At 47.5% G+C, this 14,181-nt stretch overlaps 1 long non-coding RNA gene across 1 annotated transcript; it reads left to right on the top strand.

Annotated features, from left to right (window-relative positions):
- Positions 1–3,406: 3,406 nt before the first annotated feature.
- LOC109274661 (uncharacterized) lies at positions 3,407–13,755 on the top strand. Its single transcript, XR_002083768.2, has 2 exons — positions 3,407–3,610; positions 13,424–13,755. It is a non-coding gene; the product is annotated as an uncharacterized LOC109274661 (long non-coding RNA).
- Positions 13,756–14,181: the final 426 nt, after the last annotated feature.

The following is a 14,181-nucleotide window of genomic DNA, read 5'->3' as shown; positions in this document are numbered from 1 at the left end:
TGGATGTCTTCTTTGGAGAAGTGTCTATTCGTGTCTTTTGCCCATTTCTTCAGTGGATTATTTGGTTTTTGGGTGTTGAGTTTGGTAAGTTCTTTATAGATTTTGGATACTAACACTTTATCTGATGTGTCATTTTCAAATATCCTCTCCCATTCCGTTGGATGCCTTTTAGTTTTGCTGATTGTTTCCTTCGCTGTGCAGAAGATTTTTATTTTGATGAGGTCCCAATAGTTCATTTTTGCTTTTGTTTCCCTTTCTCCAGAGACGTGTTGGGTAAGAAGTTGCTGCGGGCAAGATCAAAGAGCTTTTTACCTGCTTTCTCCTTGAGGATTTTGATGGCTTCCTGTCTTACATTGAGGTCTTGCATCCATTTTGAGTTTATTTTTGTGTCTGGTGTAAGAAAGTGGTCCAGGTTCATTCTTCTGCATGTCACTGTCCAGTTTTCCCAGCACCACTTGCTGAAGAGACTGTCTTTATTCCATTGGCTATTCTTTCCTGCTTTGTCAAAGATTAGTTGGCCATACATTTGTGGGTCCATTTCTGGGTTCTCTATTCTGTTCCATTGATGTGAGTGTCTGTTCTTGTGCCAGTACCATACTGTCTTGATGATTACAGCTTTGTAGTATATCTTGAAGTCTGGGATTGTGATGCCTCCTGCTTTGGTTTTCTTTTTCAAGATTGCTTTGGCTATTCAGGGTCTTTTCTGGTTCCATACAAATTTTAGGATTTGTTCTAGCTCTGTGAAGAATGCTGGTGTTATTTTGATAGGGATTGCATTGAATATGTAGATTGCTTTGGGTAGTATTGACATTTTAACAATATTTGTTCTTCTTATCCAGGAGCATGGTATCTTTTTCCATTTCTTTGTATCTTCTTCAATTTCTTTCATCAGCTTTCTATGGTTTTCAGTGTATGGCTTTTTCACCTCTTTGGTTAGATTTATTCCTAGGTATTTTATGGTTTTTTTGTGCAACTGTAAGTGGGATCAATTCCTTGATTTCTCTTTCTGTTGCTTCATTGTTGGTGTATAGGAATGCAACAGATTTCTGTGCGTTGATTTTATATCCTGCAACTTTGCCGAATTCATGAATCAATTCTAACAGTTTTTTGGTGGAGTCTTTTGGGTCAACAAAATATTGTGTTTTAAATTTTCTTGCAACCTTCTCATGTAGACTTGATCCACATTCTACATTTCAGAAGTACATAATTGCCTAGTCCATCATTCCACACTGTTTGGATGATCAGGTTATATTGAAAGTCTCTGGGTGTTTTTGTTTTTTTTTTTTTAATTTTTTTTGATGTTTATTTATTTTGGGGACAGAGAGAGACAGAGCATGAACGGGGGAGGGGCAGAGAGAGAGGGAGACACAGAATCGGAAGCAGGCTCCAGGCTCTGAGCCATCAGCCCAGAGCCTGACGCGGGGCTTGAACCCGCAGACCGTGAGATCGTGACCTGAGCTGAAGTCGGACGCTTAACCGACTGAGCCACCCAGGCGCCCCTCTGGGTGTTTTTTTTTTTTTTTTTTAATTAATGTTTATTTATTTTTGAGGGAGAGAGACAGAGCATGAGTGGTGGTGAAGGGGGGATGGGGGGGAGGGTTGCATAGAGAGGGAGACACAGAATCCAAAGTGGGCTCCAATCTCTGAGCTGTCAGCACAGAACCCAACATGCGTCTTGAATTCACAAGCGTGAGATCATGACCTGAGCGAAAGTCAGATTGAGCCATAAAGTCTGTAGACTGTGCCCTGAAAGTCTCTGGTTTTAAAAATAAGTCTTCAGATATAATTTTTAGCAGAGAGTTGCCAGTGGCCTACTTTAACAAGAAAGGGCTCCTGGAATGGAAAGTGATCTCTCTGACCAGACAACAAATGTTCTATCATTGCAGAGCATACATAGGCATGAATGGCCTGGATAAGATTTTTTTTTTCCATTGGTTTATTTAAAAAAGAAAAATCTATGTCTTATAGCTCCCCCCCGCCCCCACTCACTAGCTTCTTTAGGATTTATGAAATTCACCTAGTTCTTGGTGTGTGTGTGTGTGTGTGTGTGTGTGCGCGCGCGCCTTGGGTTTTTGATACCTATCTCTTTGTGTGCTAGTGAGTAGGGTTGAAAAATACAGACAACAGATTAATAGGAGACAGGATATCTCAAGAATGGTCTTGGACACCAGTAATAATATTGATAATTTTCTGTGATAAAATGTAACCACAGGGTCAGGATGTATCTATTTATTTGCTTACTAAATCGATCACACTTTACTGGTTGAGAAGGTAAAATGTGATTTAGGTTCTAAGGATTTGGAATTTACTTTCATTTGACATATATTTTTATGTTATATTTTTAAAGGGAAATAATTTGATTTGGTCTACAGTTTGTTTAGAAAACTTTACTTTCCAACTTGACTGAATCCACAGTTATTTCCTACAGGAACTGGCCTCTTGCTACACCTAACCTTGGCTTCTGCTAAGGTGAGAAAAGACTTAATTTCGGAATTACATTTCCCTTAAAGACTAATTTCAAACTGAATATTAAAAAAATATGTTGGTTGACAGATTCATATCTACATTACCCCCTCCAGGGCAGCGGATGCTCTTTTGTTTATTTTCTGCTGTTGTGTTAGATCCTGAACACTGAGAACTAATTAGCCTTCTTTGTGTCACTAAAACAACTTTTTATGAGCACTTGCTTCTTCATTGTATGGAATCAAATCCTACGAACTTTCATTCAATTGGTGTATTCATTTAAAAATATCCATCTAATAGAGGGAAAGGGAAAAAAACTAGAAAATAAAATCAGTTTCTAAGACTTTAGAGTGAAACGCATAGATTAGTTTTAAAAAGAAAGCCTCAATTTAAGGATTGAATTGAAAAAAAAAACACCTTTATTTTCCTTTCTTGACATCTACAGTATGCAAAGGTAAGAAAGCCCTTTTGAACTGGGGGGGAAGTTGTCCTTTGAAATGACTTCAGTGATATGATTTCATCTGTATTTCAAACGCATTAATTTCACACCGTCCAAGCTAGGTAATGAAGATGCACAGATTCGGGTCAAATTCACCCTCCAGAAAAACTACAAATTAAGATGCTGCTGATTGATCCGCTGCTGGCTGTCTTAATCATCTTGATCAAAATCCAAACATTAAGAAAAGGGGCCCTGAGAGATGCCTTTGGGCTTTTGACAAACCCTCGACCAAACTCTAGGCTAGGCTAGGCTAGGCTGTAAGCCCAGCCTGTGCTTTCCTAATCTTTTTCCAGGCAAGAGACCCCATCAGCCCGCGTGGGGCTCGCAGCGTTCCTCGCGAGGGCTTCGACACCCCCACCCCCACCCCCCAAACCCAGACACACCCCGACCCCGCGAACGGGTCTGGGCTGTCAAAACACGCAGCGGCGTGCTGAGTCCCAGTACCTCGCATGACGATTAATGAGCGACTTGATAATTTAATATCGCGTGTGATTAAATTATAAGGCGTGGGGGAGGGGAGCTCTGAGCTCCCTCGCCCGTCAGGGCCGACGCCGCCAAGCCTCCGGGTCTCCTCTGAGTGCGGACCGCGCTCTTCCTTCGCTCAGTGCCTGGCAGGCTCGGCAAGCGGCGGGTCCGCGCCTTCCCAAGGTCAGTGGGCCGCGGGAGGGGAGGGCGGCGGGGTAGGGGTTTGAGGTGGGGGGAAAGGTGACTCGAAGAGCCGAAGGGGGAGGTGCTGGCACCAGGCAGCGTGGGTCTGAGCGGAAGAGGTGGGTGAGCGGCCGGCTGTTCCTTGGCAAAGGCGCGGAGGGGCCGGGCAATGGCTTCAAAGGGAAGATCTCTTTCTGAAATCCCCTGTCCCTCTGGGACCCCGAAACCCCTGGAAGAGGGGGCGCGCGGCCTGGTCCGGCTGGGTCTCCGCCCGGCCCCCACCCCATGCGCCTGGACTTGGAGAGGGTTTCTCTGCAGGCAAGGGGTGGCGGCCGGGTTGAGCCCCCAAAGCCCCTTCTCCTCCCCAGCCGCGGACCCAGCCCTGTCCAGTGCAACGCGGAGTCCAAGCCAGCCTAGGGTACGTCCGGAAGGAGAGAGGGAGTATAAAACCACGCAAAAGCCTGAAGCCTCTGGAAAGCGGACAGACGCTGACAGTCTCTGGGGTTCCCAGCTTGATTTATTGGGGAGGAGGCGCGGGAATCCTATCTAAGCCCCTTTGAGGTTACTGGAGGGACTCCTTACTGTCACTCCCTTCTCCTTAAAGACTGGTCGGCAGGCTCAGGCGTGGCCATCCCTTCCTCTGGAAGTGTGAGCTCAGGTTTCGAGGCGAACGCCCCGCGTGGGCCCCCGTGGGTAAAGGGGCCGACTGCCCGCACAGTCCCCGCAGCCCTGGCGCAGCCCTGCACAGCCCTGGCTCAGCTCCTGCGCGCGAGATGTAGACGGCTGCCTTTGCTGCAATGCAGAGCCCCTACTCTGCGCGGAGGACGGCAGTATTGGAGGGGGAACCTGAGAAGCCCTTCGGTGGGCCAGAGGGAGCGTCGCGTCTTCGTGGTCTCATCGGAGGGCTTCACGTTCATCACAGGGAGGGCAGGCCCTCGAGAGGCGAGGATGTCATCAGAAGACCCTAGGAAACCACCTGGGGCTGTTCAGACGCGGAGCAGGAGGGTGAGAAATGAAAACGCCCGATCAGGGCTCCCGAGGGTGGGGTGTCCAAGCTCTGCTCCGGGCCTGGCAAGAGGATGGGTACTGGCTGGATTTTCAGCCAGGCAATGAATGCTAGAGGCGATGCTGCAGGCTGAACCCAGGCTGCCTGCTGATCGTCAACTAGAGGCCCGAAAGAGCTCCAGGAATGGCGCGTCTGGTGTCGGGTGTTTTGGGCTCCAGGTGCGATGGCAGAACGTCCCTCCGAGGTGCGGTGGCAGATGCTCCCTGCTAGGAAGGGATAGAAGCTTCCCAGGTCGGGTTCCTCGGATATGCAGGAATCACCACCCTTTTCTTTGGCTTTTTTAAAAATTTGGAAGTAGCGCCAAGCGCGGAGGGTGGTGGTGGTGGTGGTGGTGGTGGTGGTGGTGATTCCCGCCTGCTTGGCGTAAACAAAGGTCACAGTACTGGGGGAGACTATATATATATATATATATATATATATATATATATATATATATATTCAAAACATCCAGAGAGACTATGAAAATGGACCTGCCTAGCTAGAGCAGAAACAAACCACAAATTTGTTCTAGGAGGCTTAGCCCGACATACCTCAAATTACCAGAGGGTGTAGGTAAGCTGTACCTGCAAACCCAGGATATTCAAAACACACAAAATGCTCCTTAGGAAAAAAAGTTTGAAGGTGCGGTGGGGTGGGGTGGAGAAAACACACCCAGAAACCTTCTCTCACTCTTGGCCTGCGTGTGTCCTTGGAAGCGCCTTTACCCCGGGTGGCTTTGTTCCGGTCGAACTCCACTCTGTCCAGGCCCACAGGTTCTAAGGAGGAGGCAGCCCCCTCAAGGTGCCTGAGTACTAAGTAAAAGGGTTTCATAGGCAAGGATGCTGCCTGCGACCGCCTCCGTATCTGGGAATAATTCTGCAGAGAGGTAGCCCCGGACATCACCAGTGTGCATGCTGGCACTGGACCCCAGCATACTGACACGCCCCAAAGCCAGACGGGAGATTATGGAAGGCTGCTTATGTCCCTGTTCTTAAAACATTCCTGAAGTTTGCTCCTCCTCCGTGCTTCTGTCTGATACAAGCTGCATCCCTTTATCTGGTTTCCACCCAAAACAGTGGCTGGGCCCACGGAGGACAATTTGAAAGGACGGGGCCAACTTCTTCCTCCAAAAGGTACCATTTACTGTGTGAATAACAGACGCCTCGTGGACGCAATACCTTTCCCCGGAATTAAATCTGGGTTCCAGAAATGGGACTGGGAAAGTCCTAGACAGAAGTGTGTCCTTGGAAGGAGGGACCCCCGCGTTCATATTAATGTGTTGTGATGACGGGCGCCAAGCTAGGTTTTCTTTCCCAGATTATTGTCCATCTGTAGTCGGACTAAACGGCGCCAGGATACCGTGAGAGAGATGGCCATATCCAATTTCTAACGACTCCCAAAGTTGCAAAAGGAGGAAAAGTTAGTTTTCTTTCATCCACAAGATCACTCCTGTTTAATGATGTCGGACATCTGCAAAATGACGTCGAAACCGGCGGCGCATTGGGTGGCATTGTTCACTCAACCTGCCGGGACTGAGCGCTAGTGCCTTTTCCCTGTCTCCCGAGGGCGAGTTCGCGCATTGATTTCACCCCTCGCTCTCAGCCTGCTGCCGAACACCATTTAGGCCAAGATCGGGTATAATGGGAAACACTATCAGCAGACAATTACCCTTTCAGAGGATTCACTTCTCCTCACAGACACTGTTATTTGAGAAATAGGATCATTTGATTTCATATTGCACTAAATAACACCCAGCCGGTTCAAATTGCCAGCTTCTTAAAAACCGCCCATTGGAATAAATTGCGGCGGCCTCTTCTGCTTTTTCAGGGCAATATGATGGGCACCGGGAAGAACTTGTAAAAATAACTACAAAGCCAGCCCTGAGCTGTCGCTATTGGTGGGAACAGCTCTGCTACCCTGCAGGCAAAGGCATTTAGCCACCCGATTTCCTTCCACCTCCCCCTCCGCCCTCCAATTTAGCGATGGTTTATCCACCTGGATTTGGGATTAAAATGCACAGCCCTAGCCGCTCTGAGAAAGTGCTTCGGAATACACCGCGAGTTAGGGATGAGCAGAGAGAGATGGGCGGGTGCGAAAGGCACGGATTTGCTTGGGTGCCGCCGAGGTGCCAGCAGGGCTTTGACGCTGGCAGACAGCCGGGGGGTCTGGGGTTCGCAGTTGGGCTGTGCACTCCGCAGGTTCTCGGGTCATGGGTTCCCACCTGGAGCGTGACACTGCCGCCGCGCCCGGCTTACCCGTGCACTCTCCAGACCTGCCGGCCGCCGCGACACACTCTGACCTCAGTACCTGCGCCAAATCGGGAGCTGTGGCTCTCGGGGTCCGAGTTGGGACGGAAAGAGAAGAGAGCCTCACTGTGGCTTCAGTAAGGAGTCCAGAGGGACAGAAAGCGGGCGAAGGAGAAAGGGAGAGTTCGCTGCACACCCGCCGCCAGGGACATTTCAGAAAGAATTAAGCTTTTTAAAATTGGTCACGAGCTGAGGTTTAATAGACACTCTGTTCAACTGAGTGACAATTGTTCAGCTCGATGGGGGCGATCCATCCCCCCTCACTTTTATGTAAAACAAGATTTGATTCCTTGGTGCTTGTTTCATTCGTGCTAAGGGGATGGGTGAATTTAAAACCAACGGGGCCTTGGCGAATCTGCCCTTTGCAGTCTTTTATTACATTTGTGTTAATGTACTTCACGAAGGCCGAATTAGACTCCCTCAGGTAAATTGAAGGCCGCATCCTGGGACTCATATGTGCACCCCAATTCGAGGCATGAGTTGGATCGCGAGCCCCAGAGGGAGTTAGTCTGGGCCTTTGGGGACTGGGTGGGAGCGTTTTCTCTTCCCTGGCACTGGGAGGAGCCAGGGAGCAAGAGTTTGTGGACATGAGTCCAGAAGGAAGGTTGCAGGTGCGTCGAGTGAGAAACTAAATTTCTTTTGCTGGGTTTGGCGCAGACTTCAGTGCCGGGGCAATGTCGGGGGTTGAGGAAAAGGCGCGGATGCCCGCCCTAGATGGAGTGATGGGGCTCTGAGAGTGCCTACACCTTCCACTTGGCCTTGCCCTGCGGACCCTGAGCCGCGCTGCGCCTTAGCGTTTTCCCCCTTCACTCATTTCCCCCAGCAAATAAAAGCGCAGTCCGCGAGCATCAAGTGTGGGTGCCCAAACCAAACTCTGGACCAAGTTGTGCGCCTGGGCCTTTGAAGCTGCCTTCCGGGCCTGGGAAGAGGCTGCGATGCGCAGTTTCCCACGCAGCCGGCTCTGGCCCTGCGCCTCTAGATCCAAGGCAGGCCTTGGGCTGCCCACCAGAGCCTACGAAGAGTCCCAGCGCGTGCTCCATCCAGGTCCCTACCTCAAGGCCCTGGCGTCCCCACCCAGCTCCCCTCTCTGCCCCAGCCCCCCCGCACTCAGGGCGTTCTCTCCCAACTTGCCTTCGCTTCCCCGTGGGGGCGCAAGCAAGGAACCCTTTTCTTGCCAAACGCCAAGCCCAAACGCGGCCACTTTTCGACGAGGCAGGGAAAGGGTGATCAAATTCGGAGGAGCCAGAAAACACGTCTTGACCGACTCCAATCTTCTCAGCAGGCAAGAATGGAACCACAGAGCTACCTCTGTGGAACCACCGCGCCTCTGCCCTCGCGATACTGACCCGGGGCCGGAGCCCTGGAGCAGGCAGAGGCTGCTGCCGCGACTAGTTGCGCCCCTGGGGTTCCCAAAGGGGGCTCTCAGGACCTCGAGGGTGGGCCTTTCCCTCCGCACGCACCTCTTTCTCTCTCAGACCAGGGCCGGGGCAGCGCGTTCAAAATCGGCCTCCAGCACTGGGTGGGAGCTTTGTGTCCGCCCTGTCCCGGCCTGGGAGCCCGAGGTGAGGGCGGCGAGAACCAGTTGTCGCAGCTCCCGTAGTCTTTGGCTTCGGGCTTTGGCTTTGGCTAGGGCGTCCTCCCCTTTGCTCACTATTCCCGCCCCCATCCCTGATCTCCTCTAGGCAGCGCGGACCCCCGCGCCACCCTCCCTCGCTTCCTCTCCTTCCACGTCGCCTAGTTTACCAGCGCGTTTTGTTCCCTTGTCGGATTCCCGGCCGAGGGGCAGTTACCGTGCTCTCCTCCGATGGACGCTAATCAAGTAATTTCCCCATCCCAGCCCCATCAAATTGCTCTTTAGCTGTTGAACCGCGGAGTTTTGCTCGCCTTTTCACATGCTAATCATACCCATTCAGCGGCTCTCGGTGGGGCTGTTTGTCGCGGGATAAATCTCCTTGTTTGCCGGCTGCATGATTAATTGATATTGTTGTCTGGCTTTTGTGGGGGCCGTGAGGAGCTGAAAGGCGGCGCGTCGTGACTGCGCCGGGGGCCGCTGGCTACATCATCGGGCTGCCGAGGTCCCGGCGAGGTCGAGCCGGGGCTGATGACATTATGCGCCCGATTTGGTTTTCCTTATTAAAAGGATGATGAAAGACTCGGAGACCCCAGTTTTACAACCCACCACTGGGGCGTAGAAACCGCACAGAGTTTAAGCCACAAGCGCAGACAAAGCCTGGACGTTTGCTTAATTCTGAGAAAAGAGAGGGTGTCACTCTCCACGCAAGAGACAATTAAATCGCATTTCGGCCTACCCGGGATTTCCATAGGAGTTGAACTTGCGCGCGCAGCGGTGTGTGTGTGTGTGTGTGTGTGTGTGTGTGTGTGTTCAAATAAAGAATAATTTTTGGGGGGGAGGGAGAGGGGTGTTTGTAAAGACAGGTTAAAACACTTAAAAAATAAGTAAAGGGAATCCCGAGCACAGAAGACCTTACAGGTTGCGGTCGAGGAAAGCAGCGCAAAGGCGCTTCCAAATCTGGACCCGGGTTTGCCAACCGCTCGCTGTTTAGACCTAATCACCTGCCACTAAGGGGCCCGGCGCTAACGCTCAGCTCTCAGGATCACTAAGGCCGGTAACCGCCTGCAGGCCAATATATTATTAGCTATCCGGGTCCCTGCTCATTGCTGCAGTTTTCCTCCTTCCGCAGGTGTACAGTCAAACCAACAAATTCCTCCGCGCTCCGCACCCCTCCCGCCTTCTCCCCTGGGTCCTGGGGTTTTATCCTCTACGGACATCCCTGAAAACTTGGAGATTCAATTAAATAATTCCAGTTACGCGGTGCTCCTACCGCCTGCTTATTGCAAATATTTCCTTTTTCGAGTTCCTTAAAAAAAAAAAAAAAGCAAAGAGAAGAAAAGAAACTGTCGCCTTCGCTTTCACTGCGCGCGGGGTAATTGATAGGCGCCATCGGAGGTCAGAATTTGCATAAGAATTAAGAGCAGTAAATTAATTTAATATTCCATGCACATCTCCAATTATTCCTGGAGACCTTTGTCTCCGCGGCTGCCAGAGAGGGGATTCAGCTGCTCTTCAGCCAAACAACATCTGTGCGGTTAATAATTTGATAAACAGCTCATACAAATAGTTTCTGAATTATCTGGCAACCCAATGACTATTCAGTTTGGAAACGCTTTGGCAGGGTCTCCCAGCGTCCTCCGAGGGCCTCAGGCGCCCGCTCAGACAAATGTCTTCTTATCTTTTAAACATCAGCAGACGACAATGTGTAGGATAAGTCATTATCATTAAGTAATAACCCTACCCCTTAAAAAAAAAACAAAAAACGCCTGGGTCATCACGGTGTCGGCAGGTCGTGTATCAAATACCCTGAGATTAATAGACCTGCTGGGGAGGGGTACTGAGTGAAGAACTGCCTGAAGGAAGAAGACTTGGGTGTTGGGGGGGGGGTGAAATAGGGGGCTGCTTTCTTTAATGTCTGGATTGAAATTGACTGACTACACTTATGTATGCAAATATCTACTGGAAGGGGAATGTGGTAGGTGGGTGAGAGGAGATCAGCTTTTCACTGGATTGCCTCTTGTACCTTTCATTGTTTCCCTACATGCGTATTATTTATTCCAAAAATAAATACATAAAAGACAAACTGAATTACCAAAAAGCAGGGGTGAATTATTTTGGCTGCCTATAGTCCTTACCTGACTTCTCCCCATTCTTCCTCCTGACCACAGTTCCTCCTTCCTACCTTCACCCCCAGCCAGTGCCTCCCACCCCCATCCTGATAGCAACTTCCCACAAAGCACAAGTATGTCACCTAAAGGTTGAGTTGGCCACAGTTTGGAAGGAAACACTTTGCACAATGATGCCATACTGTTGTCAAAACAGACCTGAATTTAGACACGTTTCCCTTGCTTTTCCTGTTCTATACTGAAGATTTCATAGCTGTGATTATGTTCCTATATCTTTCTGCCACCCATAGCAGAACGCTGTTCCTGATATTAAGTCTAGAAAAGAACCATTTGATCTTGAATGAGACTCAGACCGCTCTAATTTTGCAACCTGTGCATTGCAGCTCTTTTGACTATGAGTCTGTGTTTACCCTGGAATTGTTCTGCACTGACTTCACTATAACAGGATGTTCAACTGGGATGCTTATCTTTGTCTATACATTCTTACATGTTTGATGTATACACCTCACCCATTCAGTATTTTTTTCTGTTTCCTACACTGCTAACAATCTAAGTACTTGAAACCACTGAAAACTACCCTGAAGTTCTGAGTAGTGTCTAAGCAGTAATATGATCGAGCTCTGTCCTTGTACTCTAATGAGCCTGGGGTAGCACTGAGCTTTAAATACAAGCAAGCTCTTCAGACTATAGGTCTAAATATACTTTACAATGAATACAATGTTTGCCTGGCTCAATTGAAGAATTACTTTTCCAGAAAATAAGTCATTGTATCACAAGAATACAATAGCATTTCAACCAAGCACATTCATTTCTATTTTTTAACATTTTCTTCTTGCATTTCATTAGGTGCCCCCCCCCACCCCGCCCCCGTGCCTTGCAGGTTTTAAAAGCATACAAATCGTCTCTGTTATTTATGATTAGGGGTCTCTGTCTGCATCTTTTTATTAATTTCTGACTTTGATTCAGACTTGCAGTCAGCAGAGTGATTTGAAAACATTTCTTTTCTTAAATGGAACATTATCAATTCAATTGGGAACCATTCTAAACACCAACATATTCAGTTTCTTAATCTGCAGCTCTGATGTTACTCATTTTTATGCACACAACCTATCCCCTATGGCGTTAGTTTGTTTATGCTTGATATTTATCTTTTTTTACATTTGTTTGACTATTTTTCAAGGCAGTATATGGGCAGAAAATGGCTATTAAACAAGAATATGGGGACTCTGATTATATTTTGACTATGTAAGTCAAGCCATAGTACATTGAAATTTTGCGGGTATTTTTCTTTCTTTTCTTTTCTTTCCTTTATTTTAAACTAATGAGCCCTCTCCAGAAAAGCCGTCTGGATACCATTAAAGTTGATGAGTTTGGAAGGATTATCCTGATAAATGCTTGGCTTCTTGGTGATTAGACACATATTTTCAGCAGTTTCCTAAATGAGACTGAGATCTGCATTTGGAGGGAGGTTTGCTGAACATAACTGGAAACTGTTGGTGAAAAAAATCTAGAGTATCACTTTATTTTGTAGAGTTCAAATCAAAGGTAACTGCTACTCATGTACACTTGCAGTAAAAATATTGGAAATACAGTATTAGGTGATATTCAGTAATTTAACAACACATACCCTGTCATTTCCAACCTAATTATAAAAGAAATAAGCCTTCTCTCTTGTGAAAAGTTACAGAATAGACAAGGAGCAGAATAATGATTTTAAAAAGTGCTATCTTCTTCAAGGATAAAAGACTTTTTTTTAATTTGAAGGAAAAGAACAGTGCAGAGCCATTAAAGAAATTCTCCCAATAAACAAATTTTTGCAATTATTTGAAAGAATGAATGATTCTTATTGCTCTTTAAAGAAAGTGATTTTTACATATGTGGCCAGCTCAAACCCAAATCTATTGAAAAACTGAGTTTGAAAAATATAGGTTAGCTTGTAAAAGTTAGGAACAGAATTCACTTAGATAAACCTGTCTCCTCTCATTTTCTTCTATTTTAATATTTAAATAAGCTATGCTGGGTTCTGATACTGGGTTTAAAAGGAAAGAGCTTCAATACTTATCAGCCTATGGATAATTGCAAGCCACAGAAACAAGTCCAGATTCCTCAGAGATGACTGCAAAATGTCTCTGATCATTGTGGACGTCAGCCTGCCCCATGGTTTTTTCCCTCCACTCCCACCAGGAGTCATGATTACAATCCACAGGTTGAGTTTCACCTAACTCCAGGTGCACCATTCAACACCATTGTCACTATGGATGTGTATGGATTTTCAGACACTGCTCTGTGGTATGACAGTAAATTAAAGTTGAGGGAGAAGGCTGTTATTATTATTATTTTTAAAATATGTACCAAGGGGCTACATGGGTTAAGTGTAAGTCTAGCTGGCTCTGCTTAAAGAAGACGGTCATGGATAGTGGGGACTGTGGACTCCCTGGGCCATTGGCTTTGGCCAGAAAGTTCAATCCAGCATCCTAGTGTAGACTGAATTTAAGAGGGGTTCCAAGGACTTACTCTGCTTTGCTGACTCTGTGAGGAAAGCAGATGGATCCTGCAGAATACCGGACTCATAAGCATGATATTTGAGACCTGCCACAGTCTGGTTGGAATCAATGTTGGGGTCAGAAGGAAATAAATGGTGGGCAGAAGGCTTATAGTTCTATCTGTCCACTAACTGGCTGTAGACACTTGGGCAATCACCTAATCTCCCTGTGTCAGGGATCCTGTCTGCCACTTCTCACCAATTTATTCTCTTCTTGCTAGGCACATGGATGCCCAGTTGGACTACATTTCCCAGCCTCCCTTGCAGTTGTGTAAACTCTTGTGACTAAGTTTTCACCAGTGGAATGCAAGCAGAAGTGATGGGAGTAATTGTCATCTCATACTTGCACCTTCCTGTTCCTTCTTACTGGCTGGAATGATGCTAATGGAAGCCACATATGGAGGATGACAAAACTCGCCCAATGACCTGGAGGATGACAAAACTCGCCCAAAGACCTGGGTTCACAAAATGACTCCCTAGATCAGAGTCTGCACTTTCACCCTGAACTGTTATATGGAGGGAAATAAATGTCTATTTTGTTTGAAAAACTGCATATTTGGTTCACTTTGTTACAGCACTTACCCAAAGTAATCTACATCCTGGCTTTCTTTTTCTTTCTACTTTTTTTAAGTGCTTATTTATTGATTTTTGAGAGAGAGATAGAGTACAAGTGGGAGAGGGGCAGAGAGAGGGAGAGAGAGACTCCCAAGCAGGTTCCACGCTGACAGCACAGAGTCTGACGTGGTGTTCAAACCCACAAACTGTGAGATCATAACCCAAGCCAAAATCAAGAGTTGGTTGCTTAACCCACTGAGCCACCTAGGGGGCCCAGGCTTTATTTTTCTTAACTGTAAAGTGAAAGTATCTTAGTTTGGGTTTCCCCCAAAGCAAGCAGTTTATTGGGAAGTGATCTGAGGAAATGCCAGTTGAGGAGTGGGGTTGACAGACAGGAAAATGCAGGCAGCCATTAAAGTGCACT

Source organism: Panthera pardus, unplaced genomic scaffold, assembly GCF_024362965.1.
Source record: "Panthera pardus isolate Hobbes unplaced genomic scaffold, ASM2436296v1 HiC_scaffold_25, whole genome shotgun sequence".
Classification (NCBI taxonomy): Eukaryota; Metazoa; Chordata; class Mammalia; order Carnivora; family Felidae; genus Panthera; species Panthera pardus.
This window is presented reverse-complemented; position numbering and strand designations above follow the sequence as displayed.